The 21,707-nt window shown below is 40.4% G+C and overlaps 1 protein-coding gene across 3 annotated transcripts in view; it reads left to right on the plus strand.

Moving 5' to 3' along the window:
• LOC124612887 (sodium/potassium/calcium exchanger 3-like) overlaps positions 1-21,707 on the plus strand; it is a 269,335-nt gene that overhangs the window by 86,622 nt on the left and 161,006 nt on the right. The window lies entirely within an intron of this gene.

Genomic DNA, 21,707 nt, shown 5'->3' on the forward strand with positions numbered 1-21,707 from the left:
AAGACTGTAAAAAGAATAGCTGGAAAAATTTCTGTTAATCTTTAAATAACAATGTTAGTATCGCTGATGTTTCGAAGAAATTAAGATTTTTCAAAAACAAAAATTTCACTGTGCGTCAGCCATTAAGTGACGCATGGGTTGAAGACTTTGTGAATTTAATCTCACCAGCTTCCGCAGCCGAGCAGCCATATTGCCCCACGGAACAACGAGATTACAATAATCCTCTCGTGGTACCGTTTCGTATGAAGAACTGATGAATGGTAAGGACGGTATACACTATCAGATGATAGAAAATCTCCCAGACATAGCACTGTTACAGATATTTAACCAAATATGGATGAAAGACACGCTAATAGAAGATTGGACAACTCAAGTAGTGGCACCCATACTGAAACCACAATAAAGACGAAGAGCAGGCCAAATCATATAGACCTGTTTCTCTTTCTTCCTGTATCGGCAAAACTTTAGAACGCTTGGTAAAAAATCGCTTGGAATGGTGGTTGGAATCAAATCAGACCCTGTCATTGAGTCAGTATGGGTTTAGACAAGGCAAGGGAACAATAGATAATTTAAATATCTTAACCTCAGAGATCTATGACGCAACAACAAGAAAAGAGAATGTAACAGCTATATTCCTGGATATAGTTGGAGCGTATGATAATGCTCTTATACCTGTGTTGCTACGGAAATTGGAAACCACTGGAATCCCGCCACAACTGATTTATGGAATCAGCACTTTCCTCACTGGAAGACACACGTGGGTTCCGTTCCAAAATAAATTAATTGGACCACATCGTCTTACAACAGGTCTTTTACAAGGAGCTATCCTCAGCCCCCTACTTTTTGCACTTTGTACTAAAGAGCTGGCGAAGATTATCCCTTTTCCACATAAAAGCCCCCAGTATGCAGATGATATTTGTTTGTATGTGTCGACTAAAGGAATAAATAATCAGGCTGTGTGTGAGCTATCAAAGGCGATGGGCACACTGGATCAAACATTAGGTAGCTGTGGGTTACAGATCTCGGCAGAAAAATCGCTACTTGTTCCTTTCACGAACCAAACTATGCCAGGCTGTTTGAATAGGGTAAGACTTTCTGGTCATAAAATACCACTAAAATCCCAGGCGAAGTTTCTTGGAGCTCTTTTCGATTCCAGAATGAGTTGGATACCTCATATTCAAACAGTACGTGTGGAAAAGCATTGAAGCTTATCAGATCGGTGACAAGAGTATGGTGGTGGGGGCTCACCCCAACACTCTGCTCACCCTCTGCCGCACTTTGATACTTTCCCGTATAGACTACGGGTGCACGGCGGTCTGTCACACTGCTGCTAGCTAGTACCCAGCACTACTGGATAAACTGCACTACAGAAGCTTACGCATCTGCCTCGGAGCTATGCATTCTTCTCCCACCAACGCCCTTCTGCTGGAAACATCAAAAATGCCCCTACATATTCGCAGAACAATTATGTGTGATCGTTATATCTTACAGCGGATGGCAGATACTAAACATCCACTGATAAAAAAGTGTGAAACGCTCTGTCAAATCGGGAATAACAGAAATGTCAGGAAACAGCAGTTTTATATCTACGAGCGGTACGAAGACTGGAAATATCTCCAAAAGAAAGTATATCGAAGTGAGGTTCTTCCAATGTTCCTATATGACTATCACAGCTCTTATCACAATATTCCTGTAACACACGTCGACTATTCCAGCAAAGGAAAAGGATATGGGCAGTTTTCATCTACATCGCACCTGGCAGAAAAGGGGGCAGGATATCTTAAACTGCATGCAGATGGCTCAAAAATGCTTTCTTCTGGCCAGAATCTACAGAAGAAAGGAAGTTTCAACTACCAGGTGATGCTTCCACATTTCTCGCTGAAACTTTCGCTATTATAGAGGCAATCAAATATGCAAGATCTCTCAAAATACCCAAGGCAGTAATAATCACTGACTCTCAAAGCGTTTTGAAATCCATTAGTTACAGAAATTGGGACAAAAGAACTAGTAAATACACCCTCGACATACCAGATCATTATCACAAAGCTAAAAAGACTGGCCATATTATAGAATTTGTATGGTAGTGTTGGTGGTTAGTGTTTAACGTCCCGTCGACAACGAGGTCATTAGAGACGGAGCGCAAGCTCGGGTTAGGGAAGGATTGGGAAGGAAATCGGCCGTGCCCTTTCAAAGGAACCATCCCGGCATTTGCCTGAAACGATTTAGGGAAATCACGGAAAACCTAAATCAGTATGGTTGGAGAGGGGATTGAACCGCCGTCCTCCCGAATGCGAGTCCAGTGTGGAATTTGTATGGATCAAATCACATTCCGGCATTCTACACAATGACAAAGCATATCAACTAGCGAGAGATGCGATTACCAGTGGAAGATTGTAACCTCCCCACAAAAAAATTAATAAATAATAATATTAATAATGAATGTGATTCTAATTTAGTGTAACCTCCCTACAGAAATTCATTCACATTTAACCTCCACACAAAATTTGTTTCCCATTTAATGTACCCACAAAAATTCTTTTCTCATTTAATGTAAGCTCGAAACAGAAAAATTCCTAAACTTCGTAATAAAAAAAAATAAATTCAGTAACCCGGTAAATTTTGGACGACAGCAGTGCTGCGTCATGGCCCTGTAAGATCATTCTGAATAAAAAGCAAAAATTCTTACCTCAATAAAGTCGGCAACTATCTGCTCTTACAATAGCTTTTTCCGGCACAGCTCTGTGCAATGCTGGCCTATAGATTTGTCATTTATGAAAGGAAGGAACTGATTTTCCTTTTGCAGCAATCGGAATGATCGTGGATTGGAGAAATTAGTAAATTCTTTAAATTGAAATGAATGCTTGTTAGAAATTACTTTATATGACAAAGATTATTATTAGGACATTTTTAAAAGATTTACATGGGAGTTCACATAACATTACTAGATATGCGCGAGGCAGCTTTTACCTTATACTATAACGCTCAAGCTCCGCGATCGCTGCACCACGACCGGCCCAGCCAACACGATACACCAGACTGCTCGCTAGCAACAACTTACTGCTACTACCACACAGTTCCTACTGCATACAACACTCCTCTCTGGTCTGAGATTCTCTTATACCTTACATATCGCAGGCAGCGCTTACCTCTTACAAGATCTATGGACATTAAACTCACATACACAGAATACCTCCTAAAAGTAAAACAACAAGCGATTCTCTCATGGCAGGAAGAATGGAATGAAAGCCAACAAACAAGAGGTAAAAGCTATGCACGTATACAGACATTCATACCAAGACAGACATGGTTTGGGAACTTCAAACATTCAAGGAAAATTATAACGTCCATTCTGAGAATGCGTCTCAGTCATGGATCTTTCCCTGCCCACTTACATAGAATCGGCGTATCGGAGACTCCCTACTGTCAATGTGAAGAGGAAACAATTGGTGACGTAAATCACATCTTATTTCAGTGTAGACGCTACGAGAAAGGAAGAGTCGACTTTTTGAAGGAGCTCTTAAGACTTGGTCACTGCCAGCCGCTTTACACGATCCCAATCCTCGGAGACACAACCAGAAGTACGTACGATGCCATATCCCGGTTTCTAGCGAAAGAAGACATAAAACTCTAAAATGAATTGAACTTAACTAAAGAACTTAAATAACAAATAAATTTTTAGCAGTCAACTGTGTTTTGTAATCTGATTACATATGAATGTATGCCCTAAAGAGTATGTATAATGAAGAAAAAAATGATAGCTTGTTATGTGTGTCAGTACATTTATTTGTGATGGCTAAAAAGTTTGTATGCTAGCAGCCAATAAAAAGGAAAAAAGTATTAATAATTAGTCTGAGCAGCCTTCTTCGATTGTTTGCAGATGCTGCTGTTTCTCACCGCCTCGTAAAGTGATTAGATGATCAAAACCGATTGCAAAATGATTTGGACAAGATATCTGTATGGTGCGAAAACTGGAAATTGACTCTAAATGAAGAAAAGTCAGAAATCAGCCACATCAGTACTAAAAGGAATCTGCTAAATTTCGGATACACCATAAATCAGTCAAATCTAAAGGTTGTGAATTTAACTAAATACTTAGGGATTACAGTTACGAATAACTCAAATTTGACGTCCACACGAAATTCACACACTCATCTTCACATTTCCATAATCTTACACTTTCGAGCGAGCAGGAACGCTAACGCTATGATAACTGTAATGAGCAACTTAATTGGAACCAACTGGAAGACGCAAATCGTGGACAGGTACATAATTAGTATCTGAATTAACAACACCGACGATGTGAATAATATTGGCGACCACTGTTTGATGAAGATGCAATAGGTCACTTGTAAGACAGAATCATGATCAAAGGATGCAAGCTTATTATTATCGGAAAACTGAATTTAGTTTTGAATAAGACCCGACTCGAAGGCACAGAATGGGCGAGAATGTGTTATTAATGCTATATGATATGACAGTGATCACGACATAAGGAAAGAATTATTGCGTGAGTGCAAAGTAATTACGGCCGATGTCTTAAAGCCTGTCACACTAGTTCAAATGTGTGGATTAAATTTATAACGTATTTTTGGCCATGACAGCAGCTGACCGTAGTTGACAATTATTAATGCAGCTGAAAATAAAAGCAAACCCATAAGTGACCAAATATTTTTGAAGTTTTCCGTTAACGGCAGAGAACTCGAACAGCGTTAGTTGAAAAGTCCATCTTTATATGTTATTTGGCACTAGCTGGTATACGGAATGTGAGTGTGGTGGTTTGGCTCAAAATGGCTCCGAGCACTATGGGACTTAACATCGGTGGTCATCAGTCCCCTAGAACTTAGAACTACTTAAACCTAACTAACCTAAGGACATCACAGACATCCATGCCCGAGGTAGGATTCGAACCTGCGACCGTTGCGGTCGCGCAGTTCCAGACTGAAGCGCCTAGAACCGCTGGGTCACATAGGCCGGCTGGTGGTCTGGATTTTGCAAGCAATAGTTTAGTTATTGAAGATAGGCGAGCAGAGATGATAGTGTATTTTAAAGTGCGCACCCTAAAAGATGATGTGTACTTGAAAAGTACATTGATTTAAAACTATGAGAAAATGAAGTTTTAGCTAAAGTCAGCGTGGTTAAATACCCCGATAAGCAGACCAGTCCAGTTGAAGAAAATGAAAACGCAACTACAATTCAATGTAAAGTCCGTGCCATAATGAAACAGTTATCTGATTTAGTGAATGAACGAAAGCAAGTATTAATTGAGGTATTAAAATACGGTGTTTTCTAAGAACCAGAGTTAATAAAAGGCTGTAAATGTAAATTACATATTAAGAATTATGAGCCATTTAGAAGCTGGCTTTCTTCTATGCTGTCAGCAAAATGTGAAGCTCTGCATGGAGAAATTAAAATAAAACCAGTACTACAACTTTTCTCAAGATACCTTCGTCTTTAACCTTTGTATAATCTAACAGTCGCATAATGCACAAGAAATTGGAAGATTATTTTCTGAACTTCATCAAACCAGAATTCATCATCAATGACAACGGGCTAACAGTTTCGATCAAAATTATGGAAGAGTTTCACGGAAAATCGTGGCATAGAGGAAATTTTAATTTCCACTTCCTGTCCAGCTTCGAATACAAAAGAAAGACTTGCGCGAGAACTTGGAAGATTGTTTCGTGCATGTTGTGGAAAACACCATATGGACTAGCACACGAAACTTCAAGACTTGGAAACAGTGGTGAAAGTTCAAGTCACGACGTCATCGGCATGCCATCGCGCACAGCTTTGTTCAGTCAGAAGCCAGCCAGTGTTTTTGGACGGTGTGTGACGTGCCGGTTACCCCAGAGCCGGGTTAGACACGGAGCAAGAGTTAGCAAACGATACGGACCCCGCGCATTAGCGGATCCCGCTCCTGGGCGTAAAAAAAAATCTTATCAAGTTATGAAAGGTATTCTATCTACCGCCCAGTGGCAAGATGGTGGTGTCCAAACCTACTATGAGTATTAACAATCTCAGCTCATTTCTAAAAGTGAGCGCTGGCCACAACATACTGGCCCACGTTGATAACACATCAAAACTTAGAAGGGAATTCCCCAACATGGTGCGCGCTAGTTGTAAGAATACAGTTATTAGAATAAGGTTCTGTTGATTATCAATAAGAAAGTAGTCAATAGGTACCGTTTTTATTTTTTTAAGTCTACTATTACAGTCGTTCATTGCTTCTACAGTGTATTTGTAGTTTTGCGGTTCCTGCGTTTCTTTTGCGTCGTTGTTTCTTTGCCGGACCCTGTGGGCTAATGGGATATAGTACGTACTACTGCTTACCGGCAGTAGAAGATATTAAGAGAATGAAATGTAATTTTATCTAGTGATTGCGAAATTTGCCGACAAGAAAATGAGAAGCACTGAGGAATAAGGTAAACGTGTTTTGTTTACACACGCTACCAAGTAAGGACAAATTAAGTAGGTTCTGTGGGCAAAGTATTTAACAACGTAGGTACCAATTATCGGTGTTTGATCTGATAATGAAATGTTATCTTTGTAACTCATTTATTTCCAAGTGCAGTGCAGGGTTATTTACCTCTGAGACACCAGGATTGGGACTGACTTTTCGAAACCATCCCACAGAGCGATGTAGGACTCGGTGCCCGGTTTCGCACCGTGCAGCCATCCACCCTGGTGGCCCTCGTTGGTAGAAATGTGACGAAATCAGTTTCTCGTGATACACTAAGCCGTTAGAAATGTGCAAGTTTACCCACTAGATCTGTACCATCATGGCTAAGGCTCTATAATGGTCACATGTTCATTCCTTACAGAACGATAATTTTGTAAAGAAATCCTTACCAAAGTGATTGTGGTCTTTATTTTTATTCGCTTAGTTAGAGTTTAAAAATAATTCTTTTCTTAAATTTAGTTTCCGATCCTCGAATGCATCGTTGCAATCATTGTTATAACTTTATTATTTTTCACAAATTTAATGAAGTGAATTTTTATCAAAAGTGTGATTTCAATGTGATAGCATTTATATTTTCTCGTGGCGCGAAAAAGAATTTACGTTTTAAATGTTTGTTTGACAATCGAATATGTACATTTTCTTTGGGGGGGGGGGGGGAGTCAACACGTGGCGAATAGGCTAAACAGTCTCTAAAAGTTTTAATGAGCCTATCCGCCACAGTTCCGTTCGGTAGAAGTCGGTACAATTCGATACACGTAGTGTCACTTCTGACAGCTGCCAGTTTTTGCGTAATGGAACCGTAGCCAAGTTCTGTTTAATTTCATAATAATAATAATAATTTTGTTGTCATTAGGGCATTGCAGCAATGGACAGCATCACGCACAAAACACGCACCGAGGTGACAAAAGTCACAGGGTACCTCCTCATGTGGTATCGGACGTCCTTCTGGCCAGCGTAGTGCAGTAAGTCAGTGTCGCACGGACTCGGCAAGTCCCCTGCAGAAGTATCGAGCCGGGCTGCCTCTATAGTCCTCCGTAACTGCGGAAGTGTTGCCGGTGCAGGATTCTGTGCAAAAACTGATCTCCCACAAATGCACGACGTGTGTGTGACCAGATCGTTCACTGGAATTATCCAGAATGTTCTTCAGATCAATCACGAACCATTGTGGCGCAGTGGCATGGTGCATTGTCGTCCATAAAAATTCCGCGGTTTTTTGGGAACTTGAAGTCCACGAATGACTGCAAGTGGTCTCAAGTAGAACGTATTTGGGAGGACGACGGATCAAACACAAATCCAGCCGTCTCGATTTAGGTTTTCCGAGATTTCCTTAAATCGTTTCAGGTAAAAATGCTGGGATGGTTTCCCTCACAGGGCACGGCCGCTTTCCTTCCCCATCCTGCCGACGCGACGTTAACCACTAACCTCGTGTGCTGCCTCCTGCAAGTAGCCGGACAGCGACCAGCTGGACCAGCGTACGCAGTCCATTCCTCGTGAACACAGCCCACACCATTATGGAGCCACCGCCAGCTCGCACAGAGCCTTGTCCACAACTTGGGGTCCACGGCTTTGAGGAGTCTGCACTACACTTGGAATCCTACCGTCAGCTCTCACCAATTAGGGGCTCACCCGACCAGGCCACGGTTTTCCAGTCGTCCAGGATCCAACCGATCTGGTCCCGAGCCCAGGAGAGGGCTGCAGGCGGTGCCGTGCTGTCAGCAAAGGCACTCTCGTCCGCCGCCCGCTAACGCCGCGCCGTCCTGGCGGACACGTTCGCTGTACGTCCCACACTGATTTCTGCGGCTACTTCACACAGTGGCGGTCGTCTGCTAGCAGTGACAAGCCTACGCAAACGCCTCTTATCTCGGACCTTAAGCGAAGCCCGTCGGCCACCGCACTGCCCCCGACGAGAGGTAGTGCCTGATATTTGGTATTCTCGGCACACTCTTGACACTGTGGATCTCAGTATACTGAATTCCGCAACGAGTTCCCAAATGGAATGTCTAATGCGTCCAGCTCCCAACTACCATTCCGCGACTGCTAATTGCCGTCGTGCGGTGATAATCACAGCAGAAACTTTTCCTCACGAATCACCCGAGTGCAAAGACAGCTCCGTCAATGCACCGCCCTTTTATACGTTGTGTACGGGATACGACTGCCAGCTGTATATTGTATGTGCTTATCGCTATTCCGTGATCAAATGTAAGAACTGTGACTTCACTCTCAATAGCCTAGTGTTCACTCAGACAAGAAAATCGAGCTTCTCGAGTCCAAAATTTTTATAATGGATTGTTTATTACTTACTCCTTGAAATTCAGATAGCACATTTTAAATTCAACATTTTGTCAAGGGGCCCATATAACGTTTCACCCTTTATTCATTACTATAAAATTACCGCATATGAGCTTACGAACGAACGTGAGCGTCTTTAAGAGGCAGCCCCCCCCCCCACCCCCAAGCAGCGCCATCCACCCCACAAAATTTTACAAACTACTTCTCCTCTGATCACATACTGCGTACCCTTCTCGGCAAGGCTTGGTAAAATTTTTACAGACCGTGAATACAATGTTTCATTTCCTATGTTTAATAGATAGACCAGAAGTTTTAAAAATTTAAATATTACGATACATTAATAAAAAATACTGTAATTAATATGACGTACCGTAAGGAAAGATTTCAAATGAAAAAAGAGTGAAAGGAAGAAAAATTAGAGCAAAATCAAAAACTCCATTCGATGATTAAAATTAGATGCGGATTGATTGGAAATGAAATAAAAAATAATTATATTTAAGCCCAAGCTATACGAATAAAAATAAAAACCACAGTCATTTCGATTAAGATTACTAAAAGAATTAGCATGTCACCGAAATTGAACTTGTGTCCTGCAGTTTACGACCTTAGAGCCTTGGTCACTTTTTGAGGTGAAGCTTCTTAGGGCGTGTGTGAAAATTACAAGGTCGCGACCAGCTGCAACACACATGTCACATAACTACCAAACACAAAAGTGGTGATTGTGCGTCAACTGTACAAGGTAAACAACTTGTCTGACGAACAGTTGTGTAGATCTTTCTCAGGTGTAATTAATGATGTCTTCGAGGGCCTAGTGTACTACAAGAGACTATTTTTTGTGAATCTTTACCAAACGTGGGCCTACCAGCGTGAACCGCTGAAGACTGTGAAACATTGGATCCAATCTTACATCCTCTGACTAGGTGGTTTTGGAAAGTCGATTTCACACTTTCAGTCCCCTTGTGAGGACTTATTCGCTCTTATACCCGATGCAGCCATCTGGAGCTGGCTTTAGTACAAAACGAATGTAAATTGTAATACCGATGTGTAACGCCATCCGCCGGCCGGGGTGGCCGAGCGGTTCTAGGCGCTACAGTCTGCAACCGCGCGACCGCTACGGTCGCAGGTTCGAATCCTGCCTCGGGCAAGGATGTGTGTGATGTCCTTAGGTTAGTTAGGTTTAAGTACTTCTAAGTTCTAGGGGACTGATGACCTCAGAAGTTCAGTCGCATAGCGCTCAGAGCTATTTTTTGCAACGTCATCCGATTAAATATAAGAATACAATTTTAATTTTGTAATTTATTTCCCCTTCTATGCAGATCGAAGTAGCCAACATTAGCAGCAGGCCTAGAGACATGGGCCAGCGATACACATCTGGAAGTGCAAAGTGTGAACGACATTGGTAGCTCACAGTTTGCATCATTGGTCCCAGGACTGATCGTGGCCCCCTGGTTCTGAGTCGAGTGGAAGGACTGAACCAGAGACTTCGACTGTTCTGTGACAAGCTACGCTTCGACTTCCTGGACCTGCGCCATAGGTTTGACAACTGTAGGCTTCTTCCCCTAAATAGGTCATGCGTATACTGCATCCAGGAACTGACTGTGTGTGGGATACTCAAAACGGTTTTTTAGATTAGGCGCCTCTCCATCCAATCTAGATAGCGGTAGCTATAGGAAACCCGGAGGTATCAGTGGAAGATCGAAAGAAATACCTCCCACAGGTGAGAGTATTAAAATCCTACAGGTTAAATGTCGAATCATTCACAACAAAGTGACAAAGTTCGAAGTGCTCCTGAAAAACAGTAAAGTTCACGTAATACTAGTTACAGAAAGCTGATGGAAACCAGAAACAGATAACAGTGAGATTTTTGGAGAAAACCTGAGTGTAATCGAAACGATAGGCAAATGGGAAATGGAGGCGATGTATTTGTCGCAGTAGACAAGAAACTTCACTGAGATAGCCGGCCGCTGTGACCGAGCGGTTCTAGGCGCTTCAGTCTGGAACTGCGCGATTGCTACGGCCGCAGGTTCGAATCCTGCCTCGGGAATGGATGTGTGTGATATTCTTAGGTTAGTTAGGTTTGAGTAGTTCTCAGTTCTAGGGGACTGATGACCTCAGATGTTAAGTCCCATAGTGCTCAGAGCCATTTGAACCATTTCCACTGAGATAGAAATTGAAGCTGCATGTGAGATTGTTTGGTCAAGACTGAGTATCATGGTGGGCAGAAAATAGTAATTACATCCTTCTGTCACCCACCAGACTCATCTCCTGATGCAGCAGGAAACTTGAGAGTACTTGAGACCAGTGTGGGCAGAGGTTATACTTGACAATCGGACTTGAGTCTCAGTTCAAATAGGTAACCCACTCATACAATTACAGTCGGTGGCGACTTCAATCTACCCTCTATATGCTGGAAAAATTATACGTTTAAAGCCAGCGGCAGGCATAACACGGCATCCGAAATTGTACTGAATGCTTTCTCAGAAAATTATTTTGAACAATTAGTTCATGAGCCTACTCAAAGCGTCAATGGATGCGAAAGCATACTTGACATCTTAGCAACAAATAATCCTGGACAAATGGAAGTATCACGACGAATACAGGGATTAGCGAGCGCAAGGAAGTTGCTGCTAGGCTGAATAGCATAACACCCACCACCATCAAAAAGAAACGCAAAGTACATCTGTTTATAAAAGCTGATAAAAATGCTCTTAACGCATTTTTAAGGGACAGTCTCCGCTCCTTCCAATCTGATCACGTAGCGTAGAAAAGATCTAGAATGATTTCAAAGAAACGGTATCGGCGGCAATGGAGAGATATAAACCACATAAATTAACAAGTGATGGTACTGATCCTCCATGGTACACAAAATGGGTCAGATCGCTGTTGCAAAAGCAACGACAAAAGCATGCTAAATTTAAAAGAACGCAAAATCCCGAAGATTGGTAAAGTTTTGCAGAAGTTAGTAATACAGCGCGTGCTTCAATGCGAGATGCTTTTAATAATTTCCACAACGAAACTCGGAATCTCCAGAAAACCCAGAGAGTTTCTGGTCATATATAAAGCACACCAGTGGCAAGACGCAATCGATACCTTCACTGCGCGATAACAGCGGCGAAGTGGCCGATGACAGTGCCACAAAAGCAGAGTTATTAAACGCGGGTTTACGAAACGCCTTCACCAAAGAAGATGAAGTAAATATTCCCGAATTCCAATCAAAAACAACTGCGAAGATGAGAATCATAGAGGTAGATATCCTCGGTGTAGCAAAGCAGCTTAAATTACTTTATAAAGGTAAGGCCTCCGGTCCAGATGGTATACCAGTCAGGTCCCTTACAGAGTATGCAGATGCAATAGCTCCATATTTAGCAATTATATACAACACAGAAAGTTCCGTACCTAAAGACTGGAAAGTTGCTCAAGTCACACCAATACCCAAAAAGGGAAATAGGAGTAATCCTCTGAATTACAGCCCATAACACTAAGGTTGTATACATGGAAGAACCCTGGAGGTACTAAAAGGTATCAGATAGACTATATAATGGTAAGACAGAGATTTAGGAACCAGGTTTTAAATTGTAAGACATTTCCAGGGGCAGATGTGGACTCTGACCACAATCTATTGGTTATGACCTGTAGATTAAAATTGAAGAAACTGCAAGAAGGTGGCAATTTAAGGAGATGGGACCTGGATAAACTGAAAGAACCAGAGGTTGTACAGAGTTTCAGGGAGAGCATAAGGAAACAATTGACAGGAATGGGGGAAAGAAATACAGTAGAAGAAGAATGGGTAGCTTTGAGGGATGAAGTAGTGAAGGCAACAGAGGATCAAGTAGGTAAAAAGATGAGGGCTAGTAGAAATCCTTGGGTAACAGAAGAAATATTGAATTTAATTGATGAAAGGAGAAAATATAAAAATGCAGTAAATGAAGCAGGCAAAAAGGAATACAAACGTCTAAAAAATGAGATCGACAGGAAGTGCAAAATGGCTAAGCAGGGATGGCTAGAGGACAAATGTAAGGATGTAGAGGCTTATATCACTAGGGGTAAGATAGATACTGCCTACAGGAAAATTAAAGAGAACGACTTTTATGAATATCAAGAGCTCAGATGGAAACCCAGTTCTAAGCAAAGAAGGGAAAGCAGAAAGGTGGAAGGAGTATATAGAGGGTCTATACAAGGGCGATGTACTTGAGGACAATATTATGGAAATGGAAGAGGATGTAGATGAAGATGAAATGGGAGATACGATACTGCGTGAAGAGTTTGACAGAGCACTGAAAGAGCTGAGTCGAAACAAGGCCCCTGGAGTAGACAACATTCCATTGGAACTACTGACGGCCCTGGGAGAGCCAGTCCTGACAAAACTCTACCATCTGGTGAGCAAGATGTATGAAACAGGCGATATACCCTCAGACTTCAAGAAGAATATAATAATTCCAATCCCAAAGAAAGCAGGTGTTGACAGATGTGAAAATTACCGAACTATCAGTTTAATAAGTCACAGCAGCAAAATACTAACACGAATTCTTTACAGACGAATGGAAAAACTAGTAGAAGCCAACCTCGGGGAAGATCAGTTTGGATTCCGTAGTAACACTGGAACACGTGAGGCAATACTGACCTTACGACTTATATTAGAAGAAAGATTAAGGAAAGGCAAACCTACGTTTCTAGCATTTGTAGACTTAGAGAAAGCTTTTGACAATGTTGACTGGGATACTCTCTTTCAAATTCGAAAGGTGGCAGGGGTAAAATACAGGGAGCGAAAGGCTATTTACAATTTGTACAGAAACCAGATGGCAGTTATAAGAGTCGAGGGACATGAAAGGGAAGCAGTGGTTGGGAAGGAAGTAAGACAGGGTTGTAGCCTCTCCCCGATGTTGTTCAATCTGTATATTGAGCAAGCAGTAAAGGAAACAAAAGAAAAATTCGGAGTAGGTATTGAAATCAATGGAGAAGAAATAAAAACTTTGAGGTTCGCCGATGACTTTGTAATTCTGTCAGAGACAGCAAAGGACTTGGAAGAGCAGTTGAATGGAATGGACAGTGTCTTGAAAGGAGGATATAAGATTAAGATCAACAAAAGCAAAACGAGGATAATGGAATGTAGTCGAATTAAGTCGGGTGATGCTGAGGGAATTAGATTAGGAAATGAGGCACTTAAAGTAGTAAAGGACTTTTGCTATTTGGGGAGCAAAATAACTGATTATGGTCGAAGTAGAGAGGATATAAAATGTAGACGGGCTATGGCAAGGAAAGCGTTTCTGAAGAAGAGAAATTTGTTAACATTGAGTACAGATTTAAGTGTCAGGAAGTAATTTCTGAAAGTATTTGTATGGAGTGTAGCCATGTATGAAAGTGAAACATGGACGATAAATAGTTTGGACTAGAAGAGAATAGAAGCTTTCGAAATGTGGTGCTACAGAAGAATGCTGAATATTAGATGGGTAGATCACATAACTAATGAGGAAGTATTGAATACGATTGAGGAGATGAGAAGTTTGTGGCACAACTTGACCAGAAGAAGGGATCGGTTGGTAGGACATGTTCTGAGGCATCAAGGGATCACCAATTTAGTATTGGAGGGCAGCGTGGAGGGTAAAAATCGTAGTGGGAGACCAAGAGATGAATACACTAAGTAGATTCAAAAGGATGTAGTTTGCAGTAGGTACTGGGAGATGAAGAAGCTTGCACAGGATAGAGTAGCATGGAGAACTGCATCAAACCAGTCTCAGGACTGAAGACCACAACAACAACAACAACAACAACAACAACACTAACGTCGATTTGCAGTAGGGTTCTGGAACATATACTGTATTCGAAAGAAAAGAAGAAAACGATTTACTGACACATGGTCAGCACGGATTCAGAAAATGTCGTCCTGGCGGGAGACAGCTAGCTCTTTATACTCATGAAGTAATGAGTGCTATCGTCAGGGGATGTTAGATTCACTCCATATTTTTGGATTTTCAGAAGGCTTTCGACACCGTTCGTCACAAGCATCTTCTAACCAAACTGTCTGCCTACGGAATATCGCCTCAGTTGTGCGACAGGATTCGTGATTTCCTCTCAGAAAGGTCACAGTTCGTAGTAATAGACGTAAAGTCATCGAGTAAAACAGAAGTAATATCCAGCGTTTTCCAAGGAAGTATTATAGGCCCTCTATTGTTCCTGATCTATATTAACGACATAGGAGACAATCTGAGTAGCCCATTTTACATTATTTGTAGATGATGCTGTAATTTACCGTCTTGTAAAGTCATTAGATGACCAAAATGAATTTCAAAATGATTTAGATAAGATATCTGTATGGTGCGAAAAGTGGTAATTGACCCTGAATAAAGAAAAATGTGACGTTATTCACATAAGTACTAAAAGAAACCCGCTAAATTTCGATTACACTATAGCTCACACAAATCTGAAGGCTGTAAATTCAACTAAATACTTAGGGATTACAATTTCAAATAACCTAAATTGGAACGATCACATAGATAATGTTGTGGATAGAGCAAACCAGGGACTGCGATTCATTGGCAGAACACTTTAGAAGGTGCAACAGATCTACTAAAGAGACTTCTTACACTACACTTGCCCGCCCTATTCTGGAGTATTGCTATGTGGTGTGGGATCCACATCTGGCGGGACTGACAGATGATATTGAAAAAGTTCAAAGAGGAGCGGCTCATTTTGTATTATCTCGAAATAGGGGCGATAGTGCCACAGACGTGATATGTGATTTGGAGCGGCAATTATTAAAACTAAGGCGTTTTTCGTTACGATGGGATCTTCTCATGAATTTCAATCAGCAGTTTTCTCCTCCGATTGCGAAAACATTCTGTTGGCACCCACCTACATAGGATGAAATGATCATCGCGATAAAATAAGAGAAATCAGGGATCACACAGAAAAATTTAAGTGCTCGTTTTTCCCACTCGCCGTTCGAGAGTGGAACGGTAGAAAGACAGCTTGAAAGTGATTCATTGAACCTTCTGCCAGGCACTTAACTGTGAATAGCAGAGTAATCACGTAGATGTAGATGTATGTAAGTTCCCCAATCATATTGTAACCATCAGTGGAGACTTAAATCAACAGTAAATTGGTAAAATTACATTTTTGTTAGTGGTGGGCATGATAAGACATCCTGTGAAACATTACTAAATACCTTCTCTGAAAGCCTCCTAGAACAGATAGTTCGAAACTCCACTCAAGATGGAAGAATGTTAGATCTAATGACAAATAACAGACCTAACCTATTTGAAGATGTCCACATTGAAACTGGTATCGGTGACCAAAACACAGTTGTGGACTGTCGGGCCATGTCCGATCGTGTACCAGTCACAACGCGACCCATCAAATGCACCTTTACCAGATGTGCATGCTGACTCAACAACCCCAAGTGTTCTGCACTCCCGGCAGGGGGCTCTTTGGGATTGTGAATCTCAATGCAGTTTCCAGATACCCTCCACCACGAGAAGAGAGAACAATCTATGGACTGTGAATAGAGAGAGAGATTGATTAGTGTGATCTGAGTCTTGGTCCAAGATAGTTTTATTTATTTATGTTAGCTATTAAAGTTTACGGAGTTGCATCCATCAAATTTGTTATTTGTGGTAGGCATAAACACCAGCCTGTACTCTAATCTACCTACATGTCTTATTAGTAACGTCTCTAAGACCATATAGAGCAGAATAAGTTTTTCTAATGATAACAAGTTACAGTTGCAATCAAAGTATAAAAATTAATGCTGATTTACATGGACAAATTAAGTATCTTGTATACAGCTAGGCAGAGCGGAGTGGCCACGTGGCCTAAGGCACCATGTCATGGATTGCGCGACCTCTCCCACCAGAGGTTTGAGTCCTCCCTCAGGCATGGGTGTGTGTGTTGTTCTTAGCATAAGTTAGTTTAAGTAGTGTGTAAGTCCAGGGACTGATGACCTCAGCATTCTGGTCCCTTAGTAATTCACACACTGTACTGTATACAGATAGTATCTTAAATATATCAACATTCTCCATATCATAAAACTCTTTTATATTGTAAAAGCAGCGAGGGAAAATGTTTTAAAAATTTTAAGGGCATTCACTTCATGGGAGCCTCCTGTTATTGCTACCCTGCCATTGGGATGTCAATGCTTGCTATATTTCTAGTATCATGTTTGTGAATTGTTACCCTGATAATATGTTCTTTAATGTTCTTGACAAAGAGTGCAGGTATACAGATTTATCACTGTCAGTATCCTAAGCCTGTTAACGAGAGGGCGACTGTGCCCTTTAGCATCAGCCATATTTATTAAACAATTTTTTTTCTTTTAAAATGTTACTGATATGAGGAGAATGTCCCCATATGAGAAAGCCATATGAGGTATGTGAATGAAAGAGCGCAAAATGTGTCACACAGAGATAATTATTGCTGACCATTCTGAGTTTCCAAGTGAGATAGGACGCTCTTGAGATCCTTTTATAGAATTTATTGCTATGCTCTTTCCAATTGAGTTTGGCATCAATGTGTACTCCAAAGAATTTGATACATTTATTATCTACATTCATAGACAGTCCTAACATAAGCCTTTGGGTTTTGTCTGAATTGCAAAGAAGTTTATTAACTGAAAACCAATTTAATGCAGAGTCAGGGGTTTCTTGTGTAATCTTATCAAGAGATGGGATGTCGTGATATTAAGTAAATAAAGTCGTATCATGAGCAAAGCAGATAACTGACTGTAATACACAATGGGGTGGTCATTGACAGCCACAATGGAAAACAAAAGGGCCAAGGACAAAGCCCTGTGGAACACCTGTTCCAATTTCTACTAGGGGGGGAGTGTCTATTTCTGAGACAAACTGTTTTCTGTTGTTCAGGTAGTAAAAAAATAACTGCCAATATAGATTTTTGTACACCATAATACTCAAATTTTTTATCAATATGTTAAAACGAATGCAGTTGAATGCTTTACTTAGATCACGTAATACAGGTGACACTATGTTCTTATTTTCGAAAGCTTTTTGAGTCTGATCGATAAATGCAGAACATTTGCAGTGGCACCTTTACCTGGCTGAAATCTGTAGTGATTGTTGTTGCAAAGGAGATCCCTCTTATCAAAAGAATTCCTTAATTGAACATACAGAATGATTCAAATGTTTTTGAGGATATTGGCACAATAGAAACTGATCAGTAGTGCTTGGGTGAGTTGCTCATCACCCTTTTCGAATATGGAGATAGCTTTCGAGATTTTGATTGAATCCAGAAGTACTCCACACTCTAAACATTTATCAAAAATAAAACCTAGTGGCTTATTTATCAAGTGAGCTGTATGTTTAACAACATAATTATAAATCCAGTAGCAGTACATACTTTTGAAATTAGGTAATTTGGAAACAGTTGTACAGATGTCATTGGATGTGATTTTATCCCCGTGAAACAAAAGCTCTTCAGACAGCTAGGGACCAAACGGATTCCTCAAAGATGTGTCTATGTTTAATTTTGTCTCTTAGTTCTCCGAGTAATGTGACCAAGTAGTCATTCAAGTCTCCTGAATCAAGCAGAGTTTGACATACCAAACTGGAAAAATTTTCTTGTCTAGTAACTTCCCACACTGCCTTACACTTATTTGGAGCAACTTCTATATACCTTTCACATACTGCTTTTTTGGTTTGTATGAGCTTAGCTTTATAATACTTTTTACTTCTAAAGTAAGCAATGTAATCCAAATCACTCTGTCCAGTCTCTCGATTATCCTCACTTTTGTATATTTGATACAGTATAAGCATGTTTCCTCTCATTTTTGCCTGTTCTTTTGTACACCAGTTAATTTTTGTGTTTTTTTCATTTACTTGAGTACCTAATTTATACTAATGAGGAATATGTAAACCACAAGTCTCTATATTTTCTTACAAGATCATCAAAAGCATTTTCAACTCCAGTTTTTCTTGTTTGTCACACATATACAGAGCTCCAGTTTGCATTCTTTAACTTGTCTCTCTGATCTCTTACCCAAGTCACGTTAAATTCATTTGAATAAGTTGGTTGCTTGTGATAAAGTGTTAAAAACAATGAAATATAACCTGCAAATAATCTATCAGCCAGGCTAACCACAGCCCTGCAGCCAGGCGACTAGCGCGAGTTTTGGTGTTCTCGTAAAGATAAGTCATTTTAGATTATAAAACATATAGATTAGTACTGATTACGTGGTAAATAGGTGTATTAATGTGCCATTTAAGTGTACCATTAAAAGTTTCATTTTTCTTTACGTAATAAAGCAGAAAACGAGAAAAGACCGTCCAGTCGTATTTTCTGTTTACGTTCTGCTGCAGCAAATCTATAGAATTTCGTTTAGTTGTTCCTTGCTCTCTCCAACAATTTAAATTAGCGTACCTCTTCATTATTTAACTAGCATTTCCGGAAAGTAGCGTAAAGTTTAACTTGTTGTTTCAGAAACTTTGCAATTTTGTTTTTGTTTACACACAGTTGCGTATAGGCCAAATTTGTGTAACCGAATTTTCGTGTTTATCTGTAATTTAACTGACTTATTCTTAATAAACTATTACGTTTATCATGAGTGAAAAGTGCTTGACTTGCCATAGAATTGTTAGGTCGGGGCTTTGGTGTGATGGGTGCTGTAGTTTTTTCCATGTGGATGACTGTAGTGGCGTGGGAACAGGGGAAGTAAATGAGACTCATCAGTAGTTTTGTAGGATTTGTAGTAGAGATAGGAAGATACTAGAACAGGAGGGGAAAATTGCCGCCCTTCAGGCTGAGTTAGACAAGGCCAGGGGAGATCTTGACAGGCTAAGGAGGGAGAAGGGTAAAGAGAGGTGGGAAGTGGCAACAGGCAACAGGAGGAACAGGCCTAGAACTTTGTCTGACAGCTTCGTGGTGAATGTGGAAAATAGATTTGACCTGTTGCTTCAGTTAGAAGCTGGTGAGCCTCAAGCAGTTGCAGGTGTAGACAGGGCACAACATACTTTCAGCAGCAAATTGAAAAGTAAGAATGTAAGGAAATCAGTAAAGAGAAAGAAAGTGTTGTTGTTAGGTAGTTCCCATGGAAGAGGTGTTGGCCAACTTTTGCAGGATGAATTAGGATCAGAATACCAGGTCACCAATTTTTTTAAACCTAGTGCTGGTCTGGAGCAGGTGACAGAGGATTTAGTATCACTTTGCAAAGATTTCACTAAGGAAGACACCTTGGTTATAGTGGGTGGGGCAGGTAACAGTATTGACAGAGATCCTGGGTATGCAGTATAGAGTGTGACCTGGCGAAGATTGCGTCAGCATCAAAGCATACTAGTGTTGAGTTTGTATCTGTTCTTTGGTGCCATGACCGACCTCATTTGAACTCTTCTGTCAAGAGAGGTTATTTGGAGTTGGAACGGCTGCTTATGTCGGGTGCAGGGTCACACATTGTTGTGGTTTCTGTTGATTCTCTCAGTAGGTGGGATTATACTAGGCATGGCCTTCACCTCAACAGGAAGGGGAAGGGTAAATTGGCTGGGGAAATAGCAGGAAAGTTAAAGGGGGGAGGCACTGTCATGAGTGGTAAAATACCAGTGGTTATAGCGTTCAGAAAAGACCCTTTTTTAGGGTAGGAGGACAGGAATAAAGCAAATTTTAAGAGAGGTTAGAACTGAGACAAACCTTAAGTTCGAGAAAGAAATCAAAAAACATAATTCCAGCTTATTACATCAGCATAAACAGCTATTGGTTAAGAATTTTCAACAGTCAGCAGATATTATAACTCTACCACATTTTAACTGAGTCAATGTGAAATGTCAGCTATCTTTATTGCATCAAAATATTCGAGGACTGAGAAATAAAATTAATGAATAACTATCTGCATAGATGAATTAGAGTCTTCAAACCCAGCTGACATAATCTGCCTCTCTGAACATCATGTGACCACTGGTATAGATCTTTTAAGTTTAGGTTAGCATCTCACTTTTGTAGATCACAAATGGAGAAAGAAGGAGTTGCCACATTCATTAGGAACTGTCATAAATTTAAGAACATAGACATTCATAAATTTTGCCTAGAACAGCATATGGAAGCATGTGCAACAGAATTAGAATTTCACAAAAAATCCTTCATAATATTAAGTGTATATCGAGCACCTGCAGGTAACTTTAATCTGTTTGTAAACCACCCTGAAGTTGTACTGGCCCATTTGACAACCAAAAACAAAGAAATAGTGGTTGCTGGTGGTTTCAATGTAGATTTCCTTAAAGACTCTCCCAATAAGAACTTATTTCAGTTAGTAACACTATCATTCAACTTAATTCCCACTGTAAAGTTCTCCACTAGGGTGGCCAATTGCTCACAAACTGCCATTGAAAATATCTTTATAGAAAAGTCCAATGAACAAAATTATATTACAAAACCAATAGTCAATGGCCTCTCAGACCACGACATGCAGTTCCTTCCGTTAAATGTTAATACTGAACAGGATATAAAATCTGTTAAATCTGAGCTCAAGAGGGTAATCAATAAGACAAAAATTGATCATTTTGGGACAGTCTGTAGGGAAGCAGCCTACTCACGCCTTATAAAATTCACATCAGTCTTTCCATTGTGTGCCAGCCAGTCCGCTGTAACTAGCTCTGACGTCATAAATGTTGCGCAATACTTTAAAATGAAGTAAATAACCTGAAACGTATCTAGCATTTCACGAGTAATACAAAATCATATGTGTTGAATATCAGTTCAATAACTTTAACCATTTTAGAAATTTGGATGTTTTTCTGTAAAAATCATTGGTGCAACAGAAAAGAGCTAGAAACTTAAAAATTTATATTTAGATTCCTTTTGCATATTAATTAGTAGAAACAGTATTCTGGATCTCACAAATTAAAATTATAGTTGAAATTCATGATTTTCTGGTTTTACCTTAAAAATTAAGGAAGTAAGATAGATTAAGTAGGCGAATAAATAAAGCTAGGATGTTTAAATTTAAGTAGAAGGGAGATCCGCA

Source organism: Schistocerca americana, chromosome 4, assembly GCF_021461395.2.
Source record: "Schistocerca americana isolate TAMUIC-IGC-003095 chromosome 4, iqSchAmer2.1, whole genome shotgun sequence".
In the NCBI taxonomy this organism is placed as follows: Eukaryota; Metazoa; Arthropoda; class Insecta; order Orthoptera; family Acrididae; genus Schistocerca; species Schistocerca americana.